We start from the raw sequence: 7,950 nt of genomic DNA on the forward strand, positions 1-7,950 counted from the left end.
TCTCATCTTGCTCTACTCAGCGGCAGTTGGCACGGCTGTCATTCCCGTCTCCTGGAAATTCTTCGTCTTCCATTTTCTTCCACTCTTCTGGTTTTCCCTTTGGCTTCCTGAGCCCTCTGGATTCTGTGTTACTGGCTGTTTCTCCCTCTCTGAAGTCTTAAGTGTTCAAGTGCACTCGGACTTACTCTTTGGTTCTTTATTCACACACACTCCCTCGGCTAATCACATGGATAGTGGTTAAAGAAGGCTGCAATCCTGACCTTTCCACTAAATTACAAAGGGTGAAGGTAACTATATCCTAGTCATCGCATTTGTATTTGCAATAGGCATCTGTCTTGGTTACTTTTCTCTTGTTGCTGAGACAAAATACCCAACGCCCAAGATGAAGGAAGGAAAGGTTTATTTAGCTTACAGTTTCTGGAGGTTTCAGTCCATACTTGGCTGGCTCCGAGGCAGAAGATAGCAAAGCAACAAGAGCAAAGGGGGGAATGGCAGCCAAACAGCAACGCAGCCAGAGCAAAAGGGAGGAATCGAGGCAAGCAGCTTCTTTCCCTCCTTTACATTGTAAACAGGCTACCCCCACCTAAGGGGTGCGTAGCTGTCACATAATCTCCATGCCCTCCTCTTCCACAAGCTCAGAATGTATACAAAGTAAGCACCCTGGCTTCCTGCTAAGTCACTTAGCTAAACCTCTGGACTCCCCAAGTTGACACAATGTATCAACCATAACAGGAGGCTATCTTTCCTCCAGTATATTATGTCAGCTCCTTAGTCAAAGATTAGATGGCTACTTGTACCTAGGGTTGTTTCTACATACAAATGCTAGCTTGCAAGAATCAGTTTGGCAGTACTCCTCCCCCTTCAATTTCATTAAAGAGTTTGAGGAGTGTTGGCATTAGCTCCTCCTTGAAGTTCTCAGAGAAATCTGTGAGTCCATCAAGTCCTGGGCTTTTCTTGGTAGGTTTTTATCACCAATTTCATAGCTTGTCATTTGGCTCTTCAGGGTTTTTATACCTTCTTGGTTCAGTTTTGGTAATTCATATATGTCTAGATATGTATCCATTTCTTCTAGATTCTCCAATTGACCAAATACATGTTTATTGGAGTACATGTTTTTGAAAAAGTTAGTAATGATCTGGATTTTGGTTGTGTTCTTTTAAATTTCTAATTGCATTGATATGGATCTTATCTTTCCTTCTTTTGGTAAGTTTAGATAAAAGTTTGTCTACATTCTTTCAAAGAACCATCTCTTTGAGTCATTAATTCTTTGTGCTGTCTTTTAAATCTCAATTTCACTAATTTCTGCTCTGATCTTTATAATTTCCTTCCTTGTACTAGCTTTGGATTTGAGTTGTTTCCTTGAGGTATGTCATTAGGTTATTTATATGGGCTCTTTTTCTGATGTGGGCATTCACAGCTTGAATTTCACTGTTAGGACTGCTCTCATTGTGCCCCATAAGTTTTTGGTATGTTGTACTGGCATTTTAATTCTAGGAACTGTCTAATTTCTTCTTTGATTTCTTCTGTGACCCACTGATATTCAAGAGAGTGTTGTTTAATTTCCATAAGTTGAATAATTTGTGTGATTTCCTTTGCCAGTGATTTCTATGTTTCACTGTAATATGATCTAATACTATGCATGGGATAATTTCAATTATTTTGTATTTATTTAAGCATGCTGTATTAGCTAGTCCCTTAAGCAATAAGTAGTGACCTTCTTTGCCTCTTTTGATCAGTTTTGGTTTGAAGTCTACTTTACCTGAAAATGGTGGATAAGTACTCCTGTTTGCTTTCAGGCTCTCATTGCACAGAATAAATACTGTTTTCTATCCTTTTATTTTTAGTCTATGAATTCCATTTTGGATTAAATGTGTCCCTTGTTTGCAAAATACAGTTAGGTTTTGTTTTATGATCCAGTCTGTCAACCTATGCCTTTTGACTGGGGATTTGACACAGTAATAACTCTCAATATGAAAGCTACTACTGTCCCACCCTTAACAATAGAAGAGATCTGTAATAATCATATAGCCACAAAGACAAACCAAATATTGACATACAGTATCTAATAATGCAGCAACTATACCATTAATAATAAAAATGAACTCAACAATAATAGCATAAATTATATATCTAAACATTAATAAAGTAATCCTATAAAATGGAGAGGGAGGGGAAGGGAAAATGCAAGAAGGACAGTTAGAAAAGTAAAGTAAAGGAAAATGAAAAGGAGGAGAGAAAAATTCAGGACCTAATTAAAGAGTAAGAAAAAAATTAATAGAAATAGATAAAACTAACAGAGAAGAACAAACAAGAAAAAGAAAAAAGAGACTAAAACAAAGAACAAATGAAAGGAAGAAAAAGAAACAATCCCCTGAAAAACAACAGAGAAAAAGAGAAATGAGACCAAAAAATTCTTCCATGTGTTTAAATAAGTGCCCCAGCCAGGTGCTGCAGGCTTGGAATCCACCAGACCTGTGGAGGGACGGTGAGTCAGGACTGACCCCTGTTCTGTTCCCGCACTCACTGCTGTGCGTGTGAAAGTCACTCCTGCCCCGCCTTCCTCACGCGGTGGAGTTGGTCAGGGTCAGTGGTGTGATGTCTGCGCAAGTGTTATGGAAAACGATACTGAGAGGAAAAAATTGTTCTTAAAACTTTTTTCTCTTCGAAGCTGCCGAGCTCTGAACTGTTTCATGGCTCTGTAATTGCTTTCGTGACCCCTGTAACCATGAGAGCATGATCAAACCTAATCGTATCAAGCTTTGCAGTCAGTAATCTAGTCTTGTGAGGGTCATTAATCTAGCCCTGTAATGATGGTCTCACCCTGTTAGCTAATCAGAACTGTTCTGTCCCACCTTTGTAACCCCTGCTTATGCCTCATATAAAAATGCTGGCTCACAGATACTCACTCACTGGCTTCTGTTGGAGTTGTCCTAGCCAGGACCACTGGTGCAAAATAAAACCTTTCACTACCTCCTGACTTCCTCAGGTGTCCTTCCTTTCCCAGACTCAGTTTTGTGGCAATGATACTAGGCTTTTTCAGACAGCTAAGGAACCAAGAGTGCACTTTGGAAAGGCAGAGAAAGATTTTTATTTGGCTATGCTGGCTCAGAGAAGCTCATACTTTGTGACTTCTGAGCCCCAAAGATAGTGTCACAAAGGTCTTTATTAAATCTGTGGCAGGGAAAAAAACAAGCTCAAACAAAGGCAGTTATTCAGCATGCCTTTGTATCTGGAGACCAGTTTAAAGAAATGTGTCTGATTGCCAAATTGACAAGGGGCATCCACCCCCTGTCAATGTTGATACATCGTGTCAACTTGAAAAGTTTAGAAGTTTAACTAAGCAACTCAGCAGGAAGCCAGTGTCCTCACTTTGTAACATCCTCATCCTGTGCTAGAGGAGGGCAGGGAGATGGTGTGAGTGCTACACCCGCCCTAGTGGTGGTAGCCTGCTTACACTACAAGGGAGGAAAAGAGGCTTGCTCTTCCTCGTTGTGCTCCTGTTGCTTTTGCTGTATTCTGACACCTTAAAGGCATGCCCCTGTGCCATGCCGCCCTGCCTTGGAGCCTGCTGATTACGGACCAAAACCTTCACAAACTGAGCTAAATAAACCTTTCCTTCCTTAATTTTGGGTGTCAGGTATTTTGACTCAGCAATGAGAGAAAAGTAACCAAGACAACCGCAGATTTATAATTCTAGCCATCTGGCCTGCCTTAGGTAGGGAATCTGATCTAAAATGAGAGGGGTGGGGATAGGTGCCACAAATTAGGGAGTGGTATGGGAGGGGAAAGGAGGAGAAGGAGCAGCTGCAGAGAACTGTGACACCCCCCATTAGCATATCAAAGTGTGGCCCATGCTGGAGCGGAGGATGTACTGGCTGTGGACAGAACTACGGAGACCTTGGAGACAGAGGATTGCCCTTTAAAATAGACCAATTTCTTCTTCACGAGGGCTGTATTCACTCCAGTTGCTCCCAAGTGTCCATCTGTGTACCCCATGCTACACCCTGGGCTGTAGCAACCTTCAAGCTGATCCCTGATCACACTGGCAGATGGGGAAAGCAGACACCACTGAGCTCTGTGCTAGATGGTGGGGGCGCTGCTGCATCACACACACTGTGGGAGCCAGTGCCAGCACTTTCAGACCCAGCCCCCTCTGAAAACTACACACATGCAACCTGGCTTTCACCACAGAGGGCAGAACCACAACGTCTTCCTCACCTGGGCTCACCACTGCTGAACATTTCAGGGGTCTGTCTAGCCTGCACTCTGTCCGTGCCTGAGGTCTCTTGTAGCCATCTCTCAACCAGTCATTGTAGTAGAGTGGCTCCAGAAACTCTAACGTATAGTTGTCCTGTGGCTTCTGATTCTCAGAGTAGCTCAGTGTTAAGAAATCAACCCCTTCCCAAAATGGCTCCTGATTAATCACTCTCCAGTATGGTGGGCATTGGGATGGATTTCTTTCCAGCTCTAGCTTGCCATGTAGAAGGAGTCACTTTCATAGCAAATCCCCACCCTGTATTTGCAGTTTACAATAGCTATGAGTTTTTCTTGGAGCAGACACCGCCAGCCTGGTCAGTGTTTCCCTGAGTCAGCCTCCATTTCCAGCGGTTAGCATTCCTGCCTGCTTCCTTCTTTTGTCTGTATTGACTTCAGTTTCCCCAGTTTTTTTGTGATTTCTAGTTTTCCTGACAGGTCTTTCCTGATTCCTAGAGCTTTTCTTCCTTTTGTCTTTGCTTAGTTGTTCTTTTCTAGGTGTTACTGTCCAGGTCCTGGAGAAACTGTGATATGTTTACGGTGCTATCTTTAACAACTCTGCCGTTGACTATTCACCTAGCCGTGTTTGATCCTTTCAGTGATACCCTGACCCTGTTAGTCCCCTGCTGAAAACTTCGCAACAGGCTCCTATAACACAGAAAATAAAATTCAAAGCCCACATCAAGCCCTATGATCATAGTCTCTGAATATGCCTCTTTTTGTAGGGTTCTTCTTGTTGCAGGCAACTGAGTTAGATAGAAATATTATAGGCAGTCAGATAAAGCTAAGCCCTCAAAGGAGCCAGTGCAAAAAAATGAGATACCTTGCAACTATGGGAGAGACCTCTAGCTCTGCGCCAGACCTCAAGACAAAAGATCAAACAAATCTACCCACATACCTCGCTAAGGATGAGCATCAGGGATTGATATTCTAAGGAGGTCTCTATCACCTTAAAAAAGCCAGGAAGAGTCACTAACTCAACCCCCTACAAGAAAAGTCCCTGTTCTGTATTCATGCCACTTGCTGCTTGACTCACTTCCCCATTTGATCCTGATTTAATCAATTTTACCTGAGCAATTATGCTCGCAATCTCTTTGGTGACCATAGTTTCATCCCAGCTCGTTTCCACCTTACGAGTTCCCACGTTTCCCACTTTGGACCCACCTCACATCCTGGATTTGCTCTATAAAATTCCCTAGGAAAGGCAGGTTCATAGGCAGCCCATCTGAGACACATTTTGTTGCTGTCTTGGACAGAAGCTTTCTTTCTCCCAATAAATATATTCTGCTCTTAACCTCCATTGTTCCTAAAATTCATTCTTTGATTTTAGAGAACACGAACTTACCCCAGATATCTAGCAGGTTGGGAGTTTCTTTCCCCATAAAGCACTGTAGTTGTGGAAAACAAGATACCAGATTTTTTCAGATGGTGTGAAGGACCAGTAGTGCACTCCGGCAAGGCAGAGAAAGGCTTAATTTGGAGGCTCCTTCCTCGTAACTTCTGAGCATCCGAAGACAGAGTCACAAAAGTCTATTAAATTTATGGTGGGAAAACAAGCCCAAAACAAAGGCAGTATTAAAAAATGACAGATTTATAACTCTGGCCATTTGGCCTGCCTCACTCAGGTAGGGAATCTAACCTGAGAACCTGTGAAACCCACTGTAAGGTTGGCGGAGAGAGCAGGTACAAGGCACCGCAACAGAGAGAGGGGAATTTTATTGGAATGGAAGCGACGAGCGGGACTCTACAGATAGAGACCTGCACATCGTTGGTGGAGAGGCAAGGAGCTAGGTTTATGTATACATAGATAGAGGGGGCAGACCCCGTTCAGAATAGTGCGAAAATTTTAGGGAGTGGTTTTGGGTTTTTTTGTTTGTTTTTCCGGTACGAGGATTGAACTCACGACCTTGCGTTTGCCGACAGGCGCTGCGCCGCTGAGCTAAATCCCCAGCCCCTAGGGAGTGGTTTTGGTTTTGAGCAGCCAGGACATTTCTGGGAGGGACTGACATTTGTGGATTAGGTTTAGAGCAGGACGTCTGTCTGTCGGGGAGGCTGGGTTGGCTTTTGTAGTTTTGCCATGGGGGCTGGGACTGGAATGGACTCTAACATTCACTCTTACAAAGTGGCCCAAGCTGGAGGAGTGCGCTTGCTGGCAGAAATCACTCTGCTCCTGGGAGACCCAGGATTGCCCTTGAAGATCCCAATTTCGTCTTCACATTGACTGATGCCCATAGCAGCCTTCTTTGCTACTCACTGAACACTATGGGTACATTCCTGTCCCAGAACTTTCACACTGCTTCTTTTGCCTAGGATGTATAGCTGACTTTGTCACTTTTCTTGGTTTTGGGGTTTTTTGTTTTGTGAGACAGGGTCCCACTATGTAGTTCAGGCTGGCCTCCTGCCTCAGCCTCCCAAGTGCTGGGATTACAGGCGTGCACCACCATGCCTGGCACTTTGTCACTTTTATGGCTTTCTTAACAGTGTGTTACTTAAGGTTTACAACAGCTGATCAAAAAATAAAGTGAATGTTTACTTTTTAAAATATTTATTGCAGTAAAACACATTGTTATTAATTCTTCTCACATGCTCTCCTTTCACTTTGAGTAAGTGTATCCCGTCACTCTTTCTATTTTCTGAACCAGTGTTGGAAATCTTTCCTGTTTTTATTTACATTTTCATGGCTGCCTCAGTGTCCTGAATTGATTCAAAACATTTGCCTTTCCTGGTCATTTTGACCTCAGGAAAGTCTCAGAAGTTGCATGGTGCCACACCTAGTGAATGAGGGGGATGAGGACGCACCATAATGATGTTACAAGCCTGCCTTCCTGTTGGGTGGTATGCAGCAGTGATATTTTTTATCATACCTCATACAGACACTCATGAAAGAGGACTTCCAGAACTGCTTCACAAACTGACAAGAATGATGGGATAAATGTGTTCCAAGTAAAGGGGACGACTCTGAGAGGGATTCATGGCAATGTGTCTTTCACTGTAATAAATTTTAAAAATGTAAACATTTACCATGTATTTTAACCACATCTTATATTTAAGGAAGTTCTTAGTAAGGCAAGAAAATTGGCAAGAGCATAAAATTCTTCTTCACCTCTGCTTGTCCCTTACCTGCTAAAACAAGGCAAGAAAATCAGTCCATGTGGAGATACCATGGTTAAATTTTGGATATTGAAGTGAGAGGGCATGGGAGGAAAGAAAGTAAGAAGGCTTCTCACATTACAGAGAAAAACAGTTGCCTTTAACACATATTAAATGTTTACATCAATTCTATAAAGTAACAGGATTGCCTGCTGTTTGTTATCATTGAATAATAGTGAAACACTAAAGAAAAAAGAATTCATTGTAATGCAGCTAAGGTCAGTATCTTGAACTATGTAGCAATGTTTAAATTAGCTTAAAGATCACTAGCATGTACTTAGTTACCTTTCTTAATCTCATCTAAAAAAGTGACCAAATATAAACTGAGTTAATACTATGGAAGTATAAATTATGCAAGGTAATTGGAACATATTCCAATCATGCTATGAATTTTTTAAAAATATAAACCATGAGCAGAATTCCAGTGTAAATTTACAACAGAAATCAGTATCACATAAGGTAAGTTAGTCTCTGAGTAGCAAAGAGCCATTTAGCCTACTGAAGATAAGATATGAAGGCTTTTTTGTGTGAAGGCTTCTCAAAGAG

Source organism: Chinchilla lanigera, unplaced genomic scaffold (assembly GCF_000276665.1).
Source record: "Chinchilla lanigera isolate Chin_1 unplaced genomic scaffold, ChiLan1.0 scaffold00066, whole genome shotgun sequence".
Lineage (NCBI taxonomy): Eukaryota > Metazoa > Chordata > Mammalia > Rodentia > Chinchillidae > Chinchilla > Chinchilla lanigera.